Here is a 24394-nt window from a genome sequence, read left to right on the forward strand (position 1 = left end):
AACTACGAAGACAGCCCCCACTGATTCGCCATCTGTGGGGTATCTCATCCTCAGTACCCGGACCCGGCCACTCCACTCATGGCCGCTACAGTATTTACCAAGACAGCGGAAACCGCGGAAGAAGCTGCAATTGCACCTGCTATCGCCTTTACGGACGCTACAACCATCGTTAGCGATTCCAAATATGCCATTGCGAACTTTGCCAAAGGCCGCATCTCACTCACGGCCAGAAATATCCTGGAAAATGTTAAAGACACATCCCCCCTCCGAGACATTGACCTGGTATGGGTCCCGGCGCACACCGGAAACCCCGGAAACGAGGCCGCCAACGCACAAGCTCGAGTTAAAGCCGGCCGAGCAGTAGACGGTCCGAACCCGGAGGCAACCGGTGAAGCGCTAACCTCCTATCACGACCACACCACCCATTTTAGACTCGCACGTAGGCAGTTCCCGCCGCCTCACCCCTCCCTGTCAAGGGAGCAGCAGGTGGCGTGGAGAAGACTACAAACCGACTCTTTCCTCAACCCAAATGTGTACTCGCACATATTTATTACAACCTCCAGCCCTAACTGCCGCTTCTGCGGTGCAAAAGCTACTTTAGACCACATAATCTGGGACTGTAAAGCACATCCCCCACCCCCAGATCTCATGGCTGCTCCCTCACCTGACGCGTGGCTTTCAGTAAAGGTCACCGACGACCGAGGCACTCAAGTCAAGGCTGTCGAATGGGCCTGTGCGGTACGAGACCTACATGGTCTGGACCTCACTTACTGACCACGAATCTACACTTTCTTTCAATAAAGTTTTTACTCACTCACTCTGGCGCACCGCGCCGCGGGAAGTTTATCTGTACCACGTGACCAAGCACGTGACCAGCCACGTCGCCGCCACCGAGCTCAAAGGCGGCCACGCAGCTCAAGGGGCGCCGCACTGAAGGCTCGAATTGTTAGCTTAGTGTAGCTATCACTGCAAAAGTTTCAGCTAAAGTTTGAGAAGGAAGTTCTAATAAAGCCTTAATGAAAAATGCTCTCCTAGTTGCCTTTTTGTTTCCTTTTTTGGTTACGTCAAATCCACGCATATGTTTTCAATAACAGATAACACGGTGGAAAGGCGCGATTGAATCTTGCAGACAGCAATGGTTCGTGTGTTGGGAGTATACGGCGCTGTGCTCTGGGTAAAGGTTGCGAAATTCTTTATCGAATGACCGAGGGAAATACTCTTTGGTAATGAGTGGCGGCCAAATCAACATCGTCGAAAACCGCCGGGACAACGATAGGTCTGCACTGATGCATCGAAAATCAGTGCAGGCATGCGATAAAAATGTGCTTGCACTTAAAAATCATGCGGTGTGCTATTGCATTTTGTAGTGATAGCTACACCACTTCGAGGTTTAAGCGTGGCACACCTTGAGCTGAGTGCCATCCTTCAACTCCGTGGCGGCGGTGTGGCTGGTCACGTTGTTGGTCACGAGGTGCGGAGCACCTGCCGGCGGCACAGCGCGCAGGCGAAACCGAGTGAAGGGGGAGTGGAGAGAGGGAGAGGGGCGAGAGGGTGAATCCACGTCCGGGGACGAAGATGATCAAGGAACGCCCAGCGAAACGGAGTGGCGAAAGACTCGCTTTGCAATTCTACTGAGCGAGTTCCACTCAGCCAGATGTAGCCATCGCGTCACTCCAGGTTTAACCAGAACTAAACACAGTCATAATTTTTCGCTATAGGAATCCTGCTCTATGGCAGTTTTGAGCAATATTTTAAAAAATGGCTGCGGTTTAACTCTCGTTAAGTCTGTAGTGACGTACGCGGTCGCTACATCTGGCCGAGTGGAACTCGCTCAGTCGGATTGCAAAGTCGGTCTTTCGCCGCTCCGTTTCGCTGGGAGCTCCTTCTCATGTTCGTCCCTGGACGTGGATTCACTCTCCCCCCCCCCCTCCCGAGGTTTCGCCGGCGCGCCGCGCCGCCAGCAGCTGCTCCGCTCCACGTGACCAGCCACGGCGCCGCCACGGAGCTCAAGGCCGTCCACGCTGCTGAAGGGGTGCCACGGTGAAGGATCGAAGTGATAGCGTAGTGTGGCTATCGCTACAATAATATTGATACGTGCCACTGTGGAAGAAGAAGAAAAAGCGCCTGCATCCGTGGAGAAAGATGTTTCTCCCCGCTCTCGCGCTCAGACCACTTAGGGACCGCCACAGTTTTACGTCTCGTCTCCGGAGGTTCTCCTTCGAATTGGTCGTAGCATTTGGTGGAGGTGCTGGGTCTCGATCCCAGAACGGTGAACGACCGCCTGAGATTGCGGAGCATCTCTGGGCGCGCCAGAACCGTGTTTATTCTGGAAGGCGCGAGTCCCGTTCGCCTTCGCCTCTCCGCTATCGTGCGTCCAGCCCCGGCCGCCAGAGTAGTTCCGCTGGCCGTCGCTCGTCCAGTATTCGTCAGAAAAACTAACACCAGCGACCTCCGCTGACGTCGAGATGTGTCAAGATCCTGCATCGCGGAACCATCGAGCCGATGATACCTAGACAGAGAGAGGCAGCGACAGTACCCGATACGATGCTTCCGATTTGCGGGTGACAAGTGATGGCACTGAGGCTACCGCGCTGCTCGATACCGGTGCTGATTATTCTCTTATGAGCCGTGCCTTTGCTGGAGACCTTAAAAAGGTTCTTACACCGTGAACGGGGACCCCCATGCGCACCGCTGGTGGCCACTTAATTTCCCCTGTTGGCAAGTGCACGGCTAGAATTGGAATTTGTGGTTACCCGTACGTTGGTGAATTTGACGTGCTCTCTGAGTGTTCCAGAGACTTGATTCTGGGGATCGACTTTCTGCAGGCGAACGGTGCGGTGATTGACTTTACGGACGCACGTGTCACGTTCTCAGCCAAACAGGCGGTGGCCCGCTTTGACTCCCGAGATCCTTGCAGCAACGCTCTGCGCATTATCCAGAATGACGTCACGGTGCCGCCGCGGTGCAGTGTCCTGGTGCTCGTGCGGAAGGACCTATCCCACGACTACGAGGGCCTGGCAGATGTCCATACTCCACTGCTGCTTGAGCGGGGCCTTGTTGTTGCCCGAGGTCTCGTCCAACTACGTGACAGCCGTACCAACATCCTCCTGACCAACTTTTCCAACGAATATCAGCACATCAGAGGCACGGCTATTCCGTTCCTTCACGACGTTGCTGAGGTCCCAGGTTTGTGAACCATGGGAGGACCCACTCCAGAGAATGCTGGCCCACACCACGCTCTTCAGTCAGTCAAAATAAATCCGGCCTTGCCATCTGTCCAGAAGGATCTTCTGTCGGACCTCTTGGCAACTTTGCGTACTGTTTCGCTACGTGTTCGAAGGTGGGCCGCACTCCACTCGCCAAGCACCGTATCATCACTGATGCGACTACGCGACCCGTGTGCAGCGCCCCTACCGTGTTTGGACGATGGAACGAGAAGCCATTTAAAATACAGTCGCCGAAATGCTTGCGGACGATGTCATTCAGCCGTCCACCAGCCCATGGGCATCGCCTGTGGTTCTTGTCAAAAAAAAAGGACAACACTCTGCGTTTCTGTGTTGACTATCGAAAACTTAATAACGTGACCAAAAAGGACGCTTACCCACTGCCCAGGATAGACAACGCGCTCGACCGATTGCGGGACGCCCGATACTTCTCGTCCTTAGATCTTAAAGTGGGTACTGGCAAATCGAAGTGGACGAAAGAGACCGGGAGAAGACAGCTTTCGTGACGCCCGACGGCCTCATGAGTTTAAGGTGCTCCTATTTGGTCTATTCTCAGCACCGGCCACGTTCCAACGCATGATGGACACCGTTCTCTCCGGCTTGAAGTTGCAGTCCTGCCTGGTGTACCAAGACGATGTCGTTATATTTTTAACCACGTTTGACCAACACTTGGAGCGGTTGCGCATTGTACTACAAGCACTCAAATCCGCACAACTCACCATCAAAGCCGAGAAATGCAATTTTGTCTTTCAAGAACTTCGCTTTCCTGGTCACGTTGTCAGCACACAAGGTGTTCGCCCGGACCCTGACAGGACCGCTGCCGTCTCAGGTTTTCCACGCCCAAGTGACAAGAACGTGTTCGTCGTTTTTGGGCCTGTACTACTATTATAGGCTCTTTGTTCAAGATTTCTCGAAAATCGCTGAACAGTTACTGAATGACTCGCAACGACACTTCTTTCTTGTGGGGAAGCGACCAAGAGGCTGCATTTGTCGAGCTTCGCAACCGTCTACAACGTACTCCGATACTCGCCCATTTCGATGAACACGCTGCCACGGACATCCACACTGATGCCAGCAATGTTGGCCTTGGTGCGGTACTGATCCAGTGGAAAGACGGTGCAGAACGGGTCATCAGTTATGCCAGCCGAACACTTAAGCGCACCGAGACCAATTATTCTGCGACGGAGAAAGAGTGCCTTGCAGTGATATGGGCCATCAGCAAATTCCGGCCGTACCTCTACGGGCGACCCTTCCGTGTGGTAAGCGACCACCACTCGTTATGCTGGCTGGCGAGCCTCAAAGACCCCTCAGGACGCTTAACTAGATGGAGCTTGCGCTTGCAAGAATACGACTTAACAGTCGTCTACGAGTCGGACCGTAAGCATCAGGATGCAGATTGTTTGTCGCGTGCGCCTATCACAATCGGTCGCGAGGAACCCGCCAATGATTTTCCTTTCTTGGGCGCTATTAGTACCACCCAAATGGCACAGCTTCAGCGGGCGGACTCGGAGTTCGCGCCGCTCATCGATTACCTCGAAGGCGTCGACGCTCGCATCCCGCATGTTTTTCGTCGCGGGCTCCACACACACCTCCACTTTACAATCTGGCGTTCTCTACCAGCGCAACTTTTCCAGCAACAGAGAAGCGTTCCTGCTTGTCTTACCATCACAGTTGCGGCCAGAGATTTTGTGTTCCTGTCATGATGCATCCTCCGCCGGTCATCTTGGAGTGAGTCGTACACTCGCGAAGATTAAACAAAACTATTGTTGGCCCAGGTTACTCCCATCGTGCGGGCCTACGTAAAAATATCCCGTGACTGCCACCGTCAGAAAACTCCACCCGGATTTCTGCATCCCGTCGATCGACCGAAGACACCTTTTCACCAACGGGGCATGGACCTCCTTGGCCCTTTTCCGAGGTCTTCATCTGGAAAGTGTTGGATCGTCGTTGCCACCGACTACCTGACACGGTACGCTGACAGCACGTAACTTGTCAAAGGCACTGATGCTGAAGTGGCACAGTTCTTCGTCCCCGACATTGTCCTACGTCATGGAGCCCCCGCCGTTGTTGTTACTGACCGAGGGACTGCTTTAACTTCCCGCTTATTCCAGTCCACGATGACTCTGACGCACAGCAGCCATCGTCATGCTACGGCCTACCACCCGCAGACAAACGGATTAGTACAGCGACTCAACTGCACACTAGCCGACATGCTTTCTATGTATGTTGACGTCGAGCATCGAACTTGGGATATCATTCTTCCGTACGTAACGTTTGCTTACAACACCATCCTGCAGGAGACAATCCGACTGACCCCCTTTCAGCTTGTCTTCGGTCGGCAAGTGACCACTCCGTTGGATGCTATGTTGCCCGTTGACCCCTACTGCGACTCTGACGCTGACCTCGACGCAGACACCTTCGCTCAGCGTGCTGAGCAAGCGCGGCAATTGGCATGCCTGCGAATTAACCGCCAACAGGAGACTGACGCCGCTAGGTACAACCTCAGACGCCGCTTCGTCAGTTACGCGCCAGGCGACTTGGTGTGGGTGTGGACACCTGTTCGTCGCCGCGGCCTTTCTGAAAAGTTGCTGCGCAGATACTTCGGCCCTTACGAAGTAGTGCGCCGCATCAGTGATGTGACGTATTGCAGTTATTCCCGTCCAAGCTGCTTGCTCATCGCACCGGTCGCACCGTACTGAAGTCGTGCACATTGTTCGCATGAAGCCTTACCACGACAGACTCACTGACTGAACAGCGGTTCACTGCAGCTGTATTTTGCTAATATTTCTCTCCTAGCCGCATCGTGGCGATGCTGCAGAAGAGGGGGCAGTGACACGGGCCACTGTTGAAGAAGAAGAAAAAGCGCCTCCATCCGTGGAGAAAGAAGATGTTTCTCTCCCGCTCTCGCGGTCGGACTACTTAGGGACCGCCACAGTTTTACGTCTCGTTTCCGGAGGTTCTCCTTCGAATTGCTCAAAAAATTATCATATTTGTTCATAGAGAACATTTCGCTTGTAGGTGGCCTTGAAATCAGTGAATCCGAACTAGGCAGAGAACTTGAACTCCACAAAAATAAACAGAACATTCCAATGAACCAATTTGCCGCACGACACATGCGGAAAACAACCTCTTTCATAGGTGCGTGACATGTTTCTATTTGTGCTTCTGCATTTATATTGTGTACTATGGCCGGAATGCGCCTTATTGTTTTCTACTTCGTATACTTGAAATGTCACCGGTGCGTTTCGGCATAGTCGTGATCACGCGTGCCGATTTATACGATATTCGAGACTTGTGGGTATCGCTGGCCCCTCATATTAAGTGTTCGCAGTCACTTTTAGAACGCCTCTAGCAAAGAACAGCGGATGTTGTTCACCCAACGAGCGTCCCGTAGATATGCAATCTCTGAAAGTATTTTTTGTTTGTGCCACCAGCACAATGATATTCGCAACAGCAATATTGTGTACGGCGTGAACATGGCAACGACCAAGCGTGTCGTGAAAACAGCGTGAGGTCAGCGAGCAATTAGCGTATGTTCTAACATACTTTTAATAAAAATTATAATTATGAAACAGTAAAGAATATGCAAAGAATATATATCAGAAACAAATATTCAGTTACAACCACATAGAGCCGTAGTTGGTTTGAGTGAGTAGGCCTTGAACTTATCGCTTACTCGGATGTCTTAGAGCGCCACCTCTTTCACTTCATTACAAACTTTTTCTTTCTCTCAAGAAATATTCTTACGTATACTTCTGGCACGCAAGCGACACATTAATTTCTCTTCTTGCTTTGTCGTAGCCTAAATAAACGCTTGAAAGGTGGGATCGCTTTGCCCGTCATATTGCTCTGTACGATGATGACCGGTGTTTCTGAAGTGCTTGTTGTGATTTCTGGCAGTAAGGACTGAATAGTGGCGTCATGCTGGGTGCTCAGTGCGCTTAATTCTACCATTATCTTCCCCAATGTTTCCGTCAGGGAACCTTCTGCCTTAAGATGCGCTTTATGATACGGCCTTAGAATACGGAGAAGGTTATATACCTTTCCCTCAGTAGCTAGTGTGGAGACGCGCTCACAGCAGCTCCGTATCCGAAAATATTTTTGACGTAAATATCAAGCTCCATTCTGAGACACACATACACGTTCAAAAAATCCTGCAGGTTAAAGTTGAAAAACATAACTTGAAAATGAATGGGTCGTTTAGGAGGAAGGAGGGGGAGAAACTAATGGTCCATAAACCTGATATCAAATAGAGGTGGCACCAAAAATACCAAACCTGAGTGCGGAGCAATGGGAAGAAATGCCCTCCAGCGACCGTCAGGACGTCCAACTTGGGCTGTTCCGGCGAGCACAGCTGGCAATGGCATCCAGCGGAGCCCTGGACTAGGGGCAGACGACCATTGCAAAGAAGACGGACGACACACCTGACTCCGCCAAATTGCTCACCTACTCTCTAGAGCTCAATAAACGCTTTCCTTCCTTCCTTCTTTCCTTCCTTCCTTCCTTCCTTCCTTCCTTCCTTCCTTCCTTCCTTCCTTCCTTCTAAAGAAATTTTCGCCGTTCCAATTTGCTTAGAAGTGAGCCTGACTTACACTTGCAATATGACGTGCAAAACGATTCCACCTTTCTTGCGTTTATTTAGGATATGACAAAGCAAGAAAGCAAATTAATGTGCCGGTTTTCGGTAATTGCATGCCAGAAGTATACGTTGGAATAGGCAGCCTTCAGAAGAAGAAAATGTTTGTAAAGAAGTTAGAGGTGATGCCCTGAGACATCCGAATAAGCGATAAATTCAACGCCTACTCACTCAAACCAATTACGGCCCTATGTGGTTGTAACTGGATATTTGTTTCTGAAATATTCTTTGAATGTTCTTGTTTCAGAATTATCATTTATATTAAAGGTATATTAAAAACATACGTTAATCGCTCGTAGTGTTCACGACACGCTTGGCCGTAGGCATGTTGAGGACTACACAATCTCTTTGTTGCTGAGCGTGTGCTCAAAACCAAAAAAATAGTTTCGGTGGGTGAATTGTCAGCACGTGTACTCAACGCTCGTTGGGTGAAGAACATCCGCTCTTCTTTGCTTCAGGCAATGTAAAAGTGCCCGCGAACACTTAATATAAGGGGCCAGCGATAGCCACAAGTCTCGGATATCGTATAAACGGGCACGCGTGACCACGATTGTGCCGAAACGCTCCGGTGATATTTCAAGTACGTACAAAGTAGAAAACAATAAGGGCGCATTCGTGCGACGGTACGCATTAAAAATGCAGAAACACAAATAAAAAAAATGTCACGCTTGTATGAAATATCTTGTTTTCCGCTTGCGTCGTGCGACATTTGGCTTGATTATAATGTTCTGTTTATTTTTGCGGAGTTGAAATATTCTGCTTATTCCGTATTCGCTGATCTGACGCCCACCCACATGCATATTGTCCTTGATCCGACCCAGGGTCTTGGAGCCTTTATGAAGAAATATAATGTGAATATAAACATTGCTGCATACGGCCACATAGCAAGATTTTTATGACAAAAATCACACCACATGATTTATAAGTGAAAGCACATTTTATGACATGCCTGCACTGATTTTCGATGCATCAGTGCAGACCCACCGTTGTCACGGAGGTTTTTGACGATGCTGATTTGGTCATTGCTCATTAAAAAACAGCATGTTCCTTGGCCGCTCGAAAGCGAATTCTGTGACTTTTGCCCAGAGCAGAGTGCCGCGATAGCAACACAGGAAACATGCAGTCTGCAATATTCAGTTGCGCCTGTCCACCTTGTTGTGTATTATTGAAAATAGATACGCGGCTTTGAGAGAGCCAAAAAGGAAACAAAACGCTAATACGAGCGCACACTTTCCACACGGGCTTTTTTAGAAATCTCTTATTGAATCTTCAGGTAAAACTTTCTGCTGTGATTATCGTTTCTCTCCTGTGTCACCGTTTGAACTGTGCATATGTTTTCCAGGTATAGGACACACACTAACACTTGTAAACCCACTCTAGCAGTTGCCTATTTAATTGAAATGGACTTCAAGTTGCCTTAAACAGGTAAATAGGCATAACATAGCAATTATACCTCGCAAATTTCTCAGAATAATGCATATTATCACGCAAGCGTCCTGCAGTATCTTGAGGATCGTGAAATTTAAGGTTTTGCCAAATTGAAACGAAGATGAGTGAAGGCGTTTAAAAAGGAGCGTGATACGTCGTAGTAGGTAGAGCGGTGTGTCGTCCCTAAGGTGTATGTGAAATATGAGAGACACGATAGTAGAAATCTCCAGTTTTTTAACATGCGCTGTGCTTTTTTTCTGGCGGGAACCGATCAGTTTTGCCTTTCTATTTCGCTGCATCTAGTTTCCAGCTTCAGGACTATTTCTACGGCGTCGCGGATGCGCAGTACAGCCTAGACCAACCCATCTAGGTAAAAACTTAAAAACCCTCACAGAATGTGTTCGTAAACACGTCTTGCTTTATGTCTTCCTGCGTGAGTTTGCTAGTGGGATTCCTGGCCCCATGTAAAGCTCAGAAAACATGGGAAATACTGCAGGGATATATACTGGCCACTTTGATGTCCCAAGTTCCAGTTTAGTCTGATGAATCATAGAAGCTTAGCGGCTGATCGCAGCGCATACCGCTACAGTTAAGAGAAAGGCGAAGTAAGCAGCCGGCATAGTAACACGGAGGGAATGATGCAGCGTTTGCGGCAGGCAAGACCTGCTGCAAAATGTCCTTTGACTGTTTTGCCTGGCCACGAAAAAGATGCCCTTGTAGGGATAAATGATAAAGAAAGATGCTAAACACCCTCACACGAAGCACTCCCGCAAGGCAGAAGCAAAGACACATGGGTTCATCGGAATACACAGATTTCACAATGTATACATCTTAGGCGCCGCAGAATAGACTTCATCATGCAAAATACTAAGTTGACGTCTTCTCTGTACCCAGTAATATCGCTGACGTTAAGCCTGGAGTCAAGCCACAGACCGAGCGAAAAATTCAGTGCCATTATTGCTTGCGTCAAACACTTAAGTGATGCATGCACAAGGCAGAGCAAGGGTTTAACCAACGGATTGTGAGGTCGAAGGACAGCGGGTACGCAGATATCCTCCTGGCATCGATTTCGGCAAAACATTGGAGGCAGAAAACAAAAAAGATTTCGATGGTTCCAAGAAAAACGCACGTCTGGTTGTTATCCCTTATGTGCACAGAGTTTTTCACGGTGTCAAAAAGATTGCTGGCAGGTACGATGTCTCTGTGGTTTTCACGGCGCTCCCAAAATTGTTAGGTTCGTGCGCAAAAGTAAACGAACATGGTAAGAGCCTGAAACCACGTTGCAGCATCAACCACTGGAAAAACAAAACACGTAGAATGCGACACAGGTGTTGTTTATTGCATTCCGCTCCCCTGCGGAATAAAGTATGTTGGCCAAACGGGCCGTTGTAAAAAAAAAGAATAACTGAGCGCGCAACAGCCGTAACTCCATCACGCATTCAGGAATGCTGGTGACGCATTGTCATCGCGGCAAGGAATGCAAGCCTCAGTTAGAAATCTAATAAAAAAAATAGAGAAGGAGATCGCAGTAGCTTTTTGAGACCAAATCTGCCGGCGCCGAAGGGTGTATCAGCAATATATCGTTGTAAAGAAGTTGAAGTCCTTAGGCTATCGCGATGAGTGTGTTTAGTTGTGTGAATCTGCTTGTAATTGCTGATATCAACATGTTCTGTCGTTTTTTTGTGTGCCACTGATGACGCTCACGTTTTGTGTATAGATCACCAGTTTCCTCCATTAAAACCAGTTGCAAGTTACCGCCTCTGTGTTGTTGTCTATTCTTCTCGCTCTGTGAAAAGTTAAGCGCGTTGAACAACTGAAAACCAGCTACTAGGTCCAATTCTCGCCATTTTAGAAAGCATCATATTACTCATGCGAAGAAAAACCCGTCACCGGAAGTTGTCCGCACAAAGTGTCCGCAAATTGTGTCCACAGGGAATAGTACTTCTCACGGAAATGCGTTTGAAAAAAAGAAATTTACCGAAATTTTGGTTCCTACCTAGGCCCTCTGCGTGCCAGACGGGCACGCAGCGCATATGCCGCGAAGAGTTGCTTTTTCAACATGGCATTTACTACACGAGGTTACGTATGTAGCGAAAGGCGATATGTATACATATTATCTACAAACCACGCAGCTAACCCCAGCATTGCACTAGCTCGACAAAAAACAACATAACTAAAAGGGCGGAAAAGATAGACACCGCATCAACAGTGGAAGACACTCTGGTTGAAAGTCCCTCTCACCATAACTGTCCCTGAGTTCGAGCATCATTCGAATGGTCTTTGGTTCATGGGTGCTAGAGGGGCGCGAAGTGAACGCGTTGAGATGTGCAAGACTATAATGCGCTCTGGGTTGATGTTATCCAACGATGACCTGCTAAAAACAGTTCCTGATTCATTCAAGGGACATGTGATGAGTGTGCCGTGACAACAATGACTTGCAAAATATGTTGCTAATGTTGAAATGCAGATGCTTCGCATTTCTGCAATGCTGCAGACTGCAGTGCTGCTTAAGTCTTTATTTATAGTTTGGCCAAGTTCACCATAAAGGACAGAGAACGAAAGTACGCCAAACAAACCCAGTGTACTTCTCAGTTTTCGCGCTTCGTCCTTGTGCAGGCGGTGCTTTCTTATTCAAAATGACGTCATACAACTAACATAACTTGCTATGCTCCTGTAAAAATAATAAAGATACTGGCCCAACTTCGTCGCAGAAATTTACCACTACAATTAGTTTCTCTACCTCCGCTGCATTTTCACTGCACAAGCTTTTCGAATGTTGTACGTACGTAACGTAACGTAACGTATTGCCACATCTGAAAAACCGACAAGATCTTTAGGCCGCATTCAGATGCAGGGAAAAGATCTTACGGGCTTTGCGAAGGGCTTTAAAAGTCTTCATTCGCTGGTGGATGAAATCCTGTGTTTCTGATTTCGGCTCATGTTGAGGTAGCATGCGACATCTGAGGGCAATCGCGAGCGGTCACAACAGAATTTGGTGAAATGTGCAACGAAATACCAAACTTTTGACTATCGCCATTTCATAGGAAGCATGCACATAACTTAGCAGTAATTTAAAGGCACGGCTACAGAGTTAGAGAAAACGGTTAATGAGAGCGTGATGTTCGGGTTCACGTTGATGAGACTAGGATGGTTAACAGTCTTCCCCCGGTAGGGTGAGCCAGTCACCAAGAATTCGGCTCTAAAAAAGAGTGTGTATTGCCCAGTGATGCAACATATTCAAGGAAGAAGTCTTCCTACCTAGTTTTCTCCAAAAAAATCTTATCCCTCTGGCTCCCCAGGCCACTTGCACTTGGCATATTCCGGGAAGTGCGTGTTGCTGAGGTCTGCTGGCTGTCGGCCTGTTCCGGTTAGTGTCGACATCCGTACGGAAAAGCAGGTTGGTTAACCAGGCAATGTTAGGCAGGATATCCTACGCTAAGGGAGTGTTTTAAAAGGTGTGGGACAGTCAAGAGATGAAAGCATGTGTTGAATTTATTCTATGCTGCCTACCCATTTTGGCGTTTAGTCTAAAATTAGAAAGGACTACCGGAGTCTCTCTAACGCCTGGTGCTCAAATATGTGGATATGGGACCCCACACTCCACGTTGAGGTGAATTTGGGACTTTCTACAACTAAAATGACAAGCAGTCTGTGCTCTGTGGTCGCCGTGCTGCTGATTATCTTTGCTAATGTCTAATACATGCAATAAAGTCTGAGGCTTGTGGACTTTGTGAAAACCTGCGCTCCTACAACGATCGCAGCGAGTACACGGTTACGTGAAATGATGTGGTCACGTACGTTTTGGCCCGTGACTAAACGTTGACGATCTACGCAGGCAATCGTAGGTCCACCGGTGAGGTTCTGTATTAGAGATTTCACTGCAAAAAAACTCCTCTCGTAGTGAAGACACAGCAATATGGGATGAACACACACGTGACACTTGATTCAGAGCTGGAACATGCGCCGTTTTTCAATCATGCAGTCTGCTACGCTGTCAGTGAAGGCTACACCGGGGACAGGGTAATGTTAAAGAAACACTAAAGGGGAATACTGAGTCAGGACAGATTGAAACGTTAGCATCACCTGGTAGCAAATGTGTAGTCTTTAGCGAAAATAACGCTTTTATAAGGCAGAAAGTTTCTGCAATAGCGAGGTGCTCGTTTCACACCAAGGCTCATGCAGCGGCGACCACTAATGTAGCCACGTGAAAACACTATTTTGCCGCCTCGATGAGCAATTGCCGTCAAAATACAATAAGAGGAGCTAGGCGAACATAGCTGACAATGCGAAGAGACGCGTAATCGAAACAGCGCAAAAAAAGACGGAGGAGAGGCTGGTCAAACGATAACACGCGGGCTGAATCTTTCGTCTCGCATTGTGAGCACTCAAGCAGGCCGCGTTTAGCCGTTGTACGCTTTATGTGGTTGCTACGCCGCCAGTGAATCGGTTTCGTTTTCTCTTCAGGCGTCGTATTGGTTACCTTGTGCATGCTGCGGCGTTATAAGCTAGCAAAGTGTTTGTTTATTATTAATTTAGTGCGCACAATCATAAACGTGCAAGCATGCGCTCCGTGAGCGTTGCGAGCGCGTGGTCTTCAATGTTTTCTGCGCAGTGTAAAGGCTAATATGCTTTTAGATGTGATGAAAAATATCGAAGAAATACCACGTTCAGGCAACACCACCTCTCAGTTGGTTCTTTAAAATAGAATTGTTTGCTTGCACGGGTCAACATACACGCAGTACGTGGGCCGACAGTACACTTGGCGGGTATTTCCGCAAGAAAAGCGGTCAACCAGCTGATGCCTGTTCAATTTTATGCGTGCATCCTTTGCCGACAGCTATCACCAGCAGGCGGCAGATTAGTTTGGCGCAATGCGCACTGATTTGTTTTCGCTTCCAACCCGCATGAAGCTATTCTCGAACGTAGAAATTGCACCGCCCACAGCAGAGTCAATCAGAAGGACTGTCTGCTGTTATGCTTACTCCGTAGTTATTCAGCAAAAGCTCCGCAATGACAGCGCAGTGCATTGTTGGATGAGAAATACGCGTGCAATTTCTCCCTCAGTTGTATTGCTGGATGAAGCACATTGGAGCGTGAGTGCTGCTCACATGCTCGTTAGGATCTTTCGAAGCTTACCTGTACACTTCACCACAGCACACAACACACGGACACACGCTCTCGTTACTGTCGGCGAGATATCGATGCTTGAGCGGGATCAGCTCTTTGTTCTCCGTTCTGAGGCTGCCCTCAATAACTTCACGGATTTCTTTTGCAGCCACAGAGCATATTTATTTCGTATGCGCGCGTTGTAACGAAACCGAGATGCACGCGATGCCGCGGAGAGCACCTATCGAAATAGTGGAGAGCAGAGGCGGCCGGCACCTGTACTTTGCCGTTGTGACCACTGATATGTTAACTTTTGGTTTTCGGTTTCCGGCCGAGTTTCCAGACTTTGGAAGTGGCGTTTATGATTTGTCGGTTTGTAAAGACGTCACCCGGCAGTTCATTTTTCGCAAATAGTTTGAATGTGAAAGTATTTCTAGACTTCAATTTGGGGTTTTCTCACGAGCGGAGCCACCTTCGCGCTTAGAAAAAACATGATTAATGTTAACTATGAATAATTAATATGTCTTGCTTACTTTGTGTTGCTCTTTGATGGCCCTTTCAAGTTCGTCCCCGGCCAGAACTTGAATTTTGTTTGGCCGTCACCGGGAGGGGTTGTGACTTCCTGTAACGAGGCTATATGTGCTAGCTATAAATACTTAGTGCTTTAAGGCAGATAAGGTTTGACTGACTCTTATTCCAGTAAATTGGGGTCAGTATGAATGACTTTTTGAGAAGAGTTACTGGAAATCCAGCTGCCTTACAAGTGCTGGGCTGCACCACGATCAATCTCAAGAAATGTCACTTTGGCGCCCGGAAGTTGACGATACTCGGCCATCTCGTCTCCAAAGACAGTCTCCTGCTAGATCGTGATAAACTCTGTGCGGTGGCTGATTCCCCAAAACCGACTTCAACAAAAGACCTCCGCCGCTTCGTGGGTCTATGGTCATATTTCTCCGCTTTGTTCGCAATTTCGCCTCTATCGTCGCGCCCCTTACGAAACTCCCGATTGCTCCCCCCGGGCACCGCTGCGTGGGACTCGACCTGCGATGACGCTTTTGCTACGCTCCGTCGTCTTCCAACTTCACTGCCTATAATTCGACATTACCACCCCAGTGCCCCTACTGAAGCGGAATCGGCCTCAGTGCGGTTCTTGGGCAACTCAAGACCGGATTTTCTAAATATGTCGTCGCGTATGTCAGCCGTGTTCTCACCAAAGCTTAGTCTAACTACACTTTGACGGAAAAGGAGTGTCTCGCCGTCGTGTGGGCTTTAACGAAATTCCGCCCGTCCTTATATGGCTGCTCCTCCACCGTCGTCACAGATCATCCCGCTCTGTGTTAGTTGGCCTCACTGAAAGATCTCTCGAGACGCCTTGGACGATGGGCCCTTCGACTTCAAGAATTCGACATTAGTGTCGTTTACCGGTCCGGCAGCAGGCACATAGACGCTGATGCTTTGTCACACTCACCGCTGCCCTCTCCTGCGCCTTCGTCGCCGAAATCTGACTCCTTCACAGCGCTCACTACTACGGACATTCCCTGTTAGCAAGGGCACTTCGTCGCTAAGCTGCCCATTTACGATCCGGGACGCTCTCTTCTATCGCCCCAACTACCGTCCGGACGGCCGAAAGTAGCTTTGGGTGATACCACGACAACTTCATTCTGAGATTTCCGCACATCAGCATGCCGACCCTCAGAGCGCTCACGCTGGCTTGCTGAAAAACGAGCTACTCCGCCGAATGTACAACTTTGTTCGTCATTTAGTTCGCTCCTGTAATATCTGTCAGCAGCGGATGTCGAGTCCTCGCCCCTCCACCAGCCAGTTACAGCCACTACCTTGCCGGCCGGCTTTCCCTTTATTCCGTGTGGGCATCGACCTCTATGGGTCACTTCCATTCACGGCCGCCAGGAATCGCTCGATCATTGTCCCCGTGGTCTACCTTACTCGGTATGCTGAGACCGCTGTCCTTCCTGCGGCTACTGCTCGCGACGTCGCATTCTTCATCCTTCATCACTTCGTCCTTCGTCACGGCGTTTCTCGGGAACTTTTTCGTGATCGCGAGCGTGCTTTCTAGTCTGAAGTTGTTCGCGAGTTCCTGCAGGTATGCGTGCCACACAGTTCACCGCACCCCTACTCCTTATCACTCTCAAACCATCGGCCTCACCGAACGATTCAACCAGACTCTTGGGGACATGGTTGCTATGTTTATTCACCCCAGAGCTCTAATTCGGATCAGGTCCTTCCGTTCATCACTTATGCATACAACATTTCATCTTAATCAAGGACCGGCTTTTCCCCGTTCTTTTTATTTACGGGCGTGAGCCTCCTTGTCTTCAGGTCACCATCCTCCCCTACAACCCCGACCACTCGGAATACACCTCCCTGTCTGAAGGCACTCGCCATGCCGAGCAGTGGTGCCAGCTGGTTCGCTCCTTCACCTACGAATATCAAAGCCTTGACAGACATGACTCCGATCAGGCCACGCTTGCTGCTCACTTCTCCATTGCCTCATTATAATGTCTGGCTCTCTATTCCGCCTGCTTCCAAATTTTCTGCCAAGCACATCGGTCCTTAGCGTATCTTGGAGCGTACATCACCTGCAAACTACATGATCGAACCAGTGACACCTTATTCAGACCATCGCTGCCGTGGCCGCGACGTCGTCAACGTGAGCCGCCTCAAACCATATTACAACCCCCTCGTCGTCTCTTCTCCTTCAGTGGGCAGGATGGCTGCCTCTTTCTTCCGGGAAGTTGGAATGAAGGTGACGCCCAAGCGCCGACTCCAACGACGACGAAGCTATGGAGGCGGCCTTCTGACGATCGGGCTGAGAACTGCTCTTTGTGAGGCCCTGCCTCTCGCTCCGCTGTTTTCCCGATTGCGTGTGGCCGAGTCTTCGTTTCCGGGGCTGCTCACGTCCCCGTAAAAAACTCTTCATTCCTTCCATTCAATATACGCCCGTAAAGTACCATATTTCAAATGTCATTGCTGCTTTCTCCATCCACGCTCCCTGAAATTTGTCGTTATAATCTTCTATAGGCAAACCATAGACGATGCATATTTTCTGCGCCTCAGACTGTAAGAACTCATACGATTGGAAATACAAGAATAAACAGACTTTTTAATTGAGAAATTGTCCTCATCCTAAATAAGCAAACATAAGTTTTTGGAAAAGCGGAGTCCTAATTTCGCCGAGAAATATATTATCGCATGGTGGTGACCACACCGTGGACAGCATACTAGCAGAATGGCGCGGAATTCCAGCTTTTTATTGAGCTGATGTGCGCCCGAATAGAAACGAACAACTCGTCGGCGGCGCTAGAAAGAAGCGTGCCCAGCGGTCGTCGAACAACAGAAGCCCTGCCACTTTAGGCTGCGCTCAACTTAAAACCAACCAGTAAATTACGAGGGAAGCCGCCAAAAGTAATTATAGCAATCTCGAAAAATGTAGAACCAGTTGCGTGCGGCTGCGGTCATTCGAGTTAGACATGGTCGTAGCCCGCGACACAAAAGAAGTTATAAAGGCGCATGCCGGCAGCCATGACCAATAACGAACAAAAGGGACAAAGCTTCGCGACAATATAGTAAAGCGGGATCTACAAAACTGACCCCACCGCGGACGAAAAGATCGCGTGACCTGTGACGACTAGATCGTTCGGAAGCAGCTCGTATGCACAATGCGGTTCGCCAGAGCAAGCAACAGAGCCGATGGATCTGAATATTCTCAGAATCAGTAACCCCCTCGCCTCTCCTTACACTCCGTCGAGACGAGATACAAGTAGCGCACATCACAACTTCACCAGCGAAAAGGAAAGGGCAGACGACGGCGGCACGCCAGCCACGCCCATGTGCTGATACAAACGCGACCCCACGCTAGTAAATAAAAAAATTGTGGCTTCAATCCACGCTGTGAAGGGTGCTGAACAGCGAATATATGCTGTTTGCATTCAATTTTTAGCCTGACATTTTTTGCTTAGGACGACGACACGAAAACGCAAGCGTAATCTTTACCGAGAAACACACGCAGGGAGAAGGAACGTGCTTGGCATTGTTTGCAGGCGCCGTTATCATACCTTATGCGGTTTGCACTTCACACGATGGCTTCGAATGACGTCAACCCCTTTCGAAGCAGCTGCAAACCTTATGTTTACCGGAACGCGCAGTTGTAATTGTTTGCCACCGCGCGTCGGAAACATCCGTTCCCTTACGGCGCGGTTTGGGTGTCCACAGAGATATGTGAGACAGGCGCCATTTCTTTTTCTTAAAGCCAATTTTCATTTCATTTTCCTTTTCTTACGGCGCGGTTCGGGTGTCCACCAAGATATGCGCGACAGGCGTTATTTCCTTTCCTTAAATTGTTCAACGGCAAGGCGTGCGCCAAACGGACGGTGGCGTTCCGTGGACTCCTCGCAACGCTGCAACACGCTGTCACGTCCCGGTATTAAAAACGAATCTGAAGTTTTTCTTCTTTCTTTTGTACAAAAAGCTACATTGGCCATGAACGTAAGATTTCGCTGTGGCACTCCTGCGGAGGAGGAACAGAGCCATTGCCTAGCAACAGCTGAAACTGGCGGACACCGCGCGCTCGCCGCGCCATCTGGCATGACGTCACACCGCGCGCCTCACCGCGGGCCGCCCCTACCCGCCCTAACGCGCTTAACCGCTAACCAACATATTCTGTGGCACTATCTATGGGAGCCACTGAAACGCCCGCACACTCACAGAATAAGAAAGGTATGTCGAGGCTACGAATCGAACCAGGGCCTTTGGCGTTTGAGGCGGAGACGCTGCCACTCCGCCATGAGAGTCCAGGGTTTTATCATGAATTAAGGCGCATTTAGTGAATGGACGGGTTTCATAAATTAACTCTTCGGATCTAGAAGTAGCCTCGCTTTCGCTACATATATCCTGGTCTAACAGAGGTAGGCCAATTGCAATTTCTTTAATTGTTCTTTTATTTTTGGTATCTTTTTCCTTTCTTTTTTTATTACGACTGCTTTCTGATCAGTATGATGTGCGATTTCTGTGCTGTTGGGTACTTTTCCATTCTTGGGGTTTCTTGCTGATGACAAGACGAAAATTTCCTTGGATGGCAGAGGTATACAGCTTCGCTGCGAAAACGAACAGTGCGTTCAAAGGTGTCAAACTTCTCAGAATGGAAAGCCAATGTACGCTGACGCTAAGCATCGCTGTATAACGTCGTCCTAATGAAAGAATCTCTTAACAAAAAAATTCCAAACAGTGGCACCAGCATCAGATGACGCACCAAACCGCGTACGCTATCGTGTGAACTAATAAGCGCTGCATAGGAGTCCTGCAACGTTTTTGTTGTTTCATGTTTCTTACTGCTGACATATCCGTCTTCTTTTTCCACATAAACCTTTATGAAGCTTCTTATGATGTTCACAAGCTTATCTGATAAACTTATTGACAGAAAATGGTACCACGCAGCTAGAAGAGATTTGTAGAAAAGAATAGAAAGTTTTAACTGGGCCTTCCCTGAACCTTCAGACATTCCTACTTCCTAAGCGAGATTGCAGAACATCCGCCGCATCTAGAACTCCGGCCTCAACGCTACGCTCTCCGGAGGTTTGTGGCACGCGCCTGCTCTGTGTACAAGCAGCAAACCCTGGGACAACTCTCCCCCACTCTCGGAAGGCATGCTCTCAAGATTTAACTTACACGCTTCAGTCCAGGACATACCAGTTATGCTTTGTAAATCTAGTGTGGGCGCATGCGGTCTAAAGTTGTAAAATAATGGCCTTTCACTTTTCAATGTTCTCGCTAAAGTTTTTTTGTCTTGGTTGTGGGTAGATGAGAGATAGAGAGAAAAGCGCGTTATGGCTCGATCAGGTCCGCGAAAATATTGTCAAAGACGACCCTCCTGGCATAGCCGATCAGCTGGCGCTGAAGGGGTAGCTCTGCGTGAGCAAGCTTTGCATCTCACTTCGGGAACTCCAAAACTAGAGTTTGGAGGACTACTGGGCACTGAAGATCCACTTCATATCATAGACTTGGAGGCAGTTTGTCATATTAAAATAGTCACCCTCAAAACTTGGCGAAGTTGACAGAATTTCTAACCAGATTCTAAATGTCAGCAGTAAAGAACAGCTTTCCACTTCGAGTGTGGTGATGTACGACACTCATAGCCTTCTAGAAAAGCTGCTATGATTTTCGCTGCTTAATGGATGAGAAACGCTATTGTTCGCAATCTGAAAAGCAAATTATAAATACGCTTCGAGCCTCGATTAACGTCGCATATAAGCTCGAAGCGCATATATAATCTGAATGATCGGTTTTCTTTGCTTCCTTTACAAAAAAAACACACCATGACGTCTTTGAGAAATCTAAGGCCTCATGACGACACTTGCAATAGCCTGACATCAGAATCTCTTATAAATACCAGACGAGGTTGATCTAGAGCTTCAGATATCCTTAATACAGGCGTCGACTACATCGAAATGAAGGGTGGCGGCTTCATTTTACTGATATTTCTCTCGTTTTTCTTCACCACTGAGTGAGTATGCATTTAAATCTTGTAAGACCTACAGACCAATTTCTACCACGTATGGCGCTTAGTGAGTGTTAAAGCTACCTTTAGAAGAAAATATTTGTTACTTTTGACGTTCAGTTAAAAAATCTACCGATACTTCACTTATATCATTTCCTTATCATGCCTAGGAATCTCCCAAAAGAACATTACAGTGCAGAATAAAGAGGAATGGCAAACTCGGCTCGGTGTAAAAAGCGACAAGCCGTACATTTCCGAATTCACGTGCGCAAAACAGAAAGAGATTAGAGAACAACTGTTTTTTTTTTCGGAACACAACACTCGCGGTTCTTTCACCAAGTGATAGCGGCACCTCAATGGAGAACCTGCCGGTAAAAAATTGAAGGCCCGATTTAACTTAAGCCTTACTTTAGCGCACACGGCGATGGCGGCGCCACTTACCTAATAGAAAGCATCGTATGCAGTTGTCGCCTTTAGAGAACATTCAAAATTGACAGAAATCTCGACAGGAAAAGGTAACAGTACTCCAGTAAAAGAAGCCTCGAAGTGCTTATGTAGCCCAGTATAGTAACTCGTAAATAAAGACCGGTGACATTTTCAGCGCGTATTCTGATTCTGTCCATGAAGGACCAACACGTTTTCTTCATAGTACAAGCCAGAAAAAAAAGACTGCTGATAATGTTATGAAACTATAGAATAAGGAGCCGGTCGGACCGTTGGCGTTGACGTCATGCAGTCATATCAAAGAAATAAACAAACGAAAAGGTTGACAGCCGGGACTGGGACTCAAACCCATGCCGGCCGGCGCAAACAGAACCATTCCCCCGGCGGATGCTTCAGACGAGTGCGTTAGTGCTTCATATTTTTTTTTGTAATTGATGTACTCCTACAAACAACTCTTATGGGTAAAACAAAGTTTTAAGCCTTTTTTTGGGGCGAGTCAAGGATTCCAGCCTAGACAACCACAGCGGTATACACAGAGCATATAAATACCTAACACACACTGTGATTTCTCCTCTTCAGTAAAACGGAATGTAATCTCTCGATATACAGCCGCGCTTGCATCGGATCCGGATCAGATTGAAAACTGGTCATGTGAAACCGCCACAACAGCCTCTTGCGCTGTGATCTATATGAAGTCGTCTTCATCAACTTCCCGCATTCTTGAGCGTAAAACTGACAATCTCGTGCGCTGTGCCTTCAGCACCGTCGTCTGCATCATCATCCGTATATTTACTGGCGACGACCGGTGTGTAAGGAAGCCATGGCATCATTAACTGCGATTAGTGTGCGTGTGTGTGTGTGTGCGCGCGATGTGCTACCACAAACTATGCTTGACATTGTATATAGACCACGATAATTTTAACACAGGAATGCACACCTTAGCAGTGCGAAAAATAGCGAGACATTTAAGGGGAGTCGACGGGTACAGTTCATGCTCTTAAAGGCCACACGAAAAGAAGTTTTACTTCGGTTAGAATACCTATTAATATGCTGGGTACATCATAAAACTAACCGCTCTAATGTTGAACGCATCTGAGACAATCAGTTCTGTCTTTATAAGCGTTTATAAAGTCTAGACCAGATAGCGCGTGCACTTTGCTGGGTATCGCACAGTTTGGAAATTTACAGGACATAGCCTAAGTATTGATCACAGAGAGAATTCTGAAGCCGCACCCATTGAGAATTAACGAATTACGCACGGCGCTGATTAAAAAGCTCATGGCAGAAATTTACCTTGGCTGACCTACTGTGGTACTCTGGAAAAGGGTTTCTAATGGCATCTTCGGCTGAAACACCACGCACTGCCTCCACGCCGGTGTGCAAGAAATACCGTCAAATACGGCACGAGTGGTACATTCCTTTGTACCTCAGCCGAACGTGCGAGTCACTCGCAGTGCGTCGTCGCTCTTTCTGCCCTCTGTTCACCGCGGCCTTCAAGACTCCAAAATCTCAGAGGCCATCCTTACAAGCGGCCGACGCTGACGATTACAGTTAGCAGTTTAGTAAAAAGCTATGACTAACTGCGTGCAGGACCGCGCTTGAACCAGACGTTTGCTGAAACAGCGGGAAACGCGGGACCCAGAAGTGTGCTCACGGAATGCTATAATTAGGGGGGTGCAGGCTCGTCAGATTTCACAGCGCGGTGTTATGCTTGCCGGTTTTTATGCACACGCTGTAGTCTGTCAGACAGAGTAACTGCTGAAAATATCTCTTGGTGGTTCACAATCCGATCTCAGCTCGCCCTATCACCACATTTTCGCTCTGTTAATATTCTTTACCGATGCTCTCCGCAGCGTGAACCGTAAGGTAGGACTTCAAATACGAAGAATATTGCCACAAACATTTATTCTTCTCTTAAGGGAAGGCACATGGCGCATTGGCCGGTGGCTTTGTGATTGCAACGCGAATAAATGTCTCGCAGGTGCTGTCATATTCAACATTTCTTCAACTCATGTATGTCTAGCGCCCTGCAAAAGCTTGTGCCCGCAAGCTCGGGTTGAATGAGGACTTAACCATTCCTGTGCAAGGTTGCGTCGTGTACGTTCATTGTTGTGCTGTGTGTGCCTTCAGAAATATCCGCCAGTCTTTCTGTGCGCCAATTTTGTAATTCAACCCTATCAACTCCATTGCAATTCAGCTAGGAAAGTAAAACATTTTGGGGTATTGAAATAAAGAAACCGCCGCACGTTCTAAGCGCATGTAGAGAATTCTTAGGATGCACGCGGCTAAGTTGTGGTTGAGGTTGCTGCAATCTACTAGTGGTGTTAGCCTTACGGATTCGGCCAGCAATGGCTCCACCGTAGCGACACTAAAATGTTAAATAAGATCCACAAATCAGGCACATACATGCGACCTGACTGATCTACATAGCTCTAAACGTAATCACCTATCACAGTCAACAGTCAACTCCTGCTGTCACAATGTGGAGTCCAATTCTGATTGCTGGCGGAACTTTAAAGGAAGGCGTGAAGCCTCCTTTCTACACGACAATTTTCTGCGTGGGTAGACAATGTCCTGACGAAAACTGTGAGGGGCTCCTGTATTCTTGAGGGAAGAGAACAACACACACCTTTTCGTGTTGTGCACTAGACAGCACATACGATAATGTTCTATATCACCGCACACACCAGATGTGGAACACAGCGCAGGCGACGCCAGACCACTCTTTACATCCACGAATGGGTACGAGCAGAACCCGTGCGAATGCGATATAGTAATGTGGCCAGGTATCTTTTTTTGTCCCTAGGTCACACGTGACTTGTTGGGTGAACTCTATAGGGTAGTAACCGTTTTTCCGAAGAGTCTATTGGCATCATGAGGGACTTTTCTTGATTGATTACCTGAAAGCGTTTTATGGGCGAGACTGTCCGCCATCTCGTTGCCCATGACAGCTACATGTGAGCGCACCCATTGAATTCGCATCGAGAAGCATCTACTGTGCACATTATGCACCATGCGTAGACGGCTAGGAGGGAAGGCATCAAC

The sequence above is a fragment of the Amblyomma americanum genome, chromosome 2, assembly GCF_052857255.1.
Source record: "Amblyomma americanum isolate KBUSLIRL-KWMA chromosome 2, ASM5285725v1, whole genome shotgun sequence".
NCBI lineage: Eukaryota > Metazoa > Arthropoda > Arachnida > Ixodida > Ixodidae > Amblyomma > Amblyomma americanum.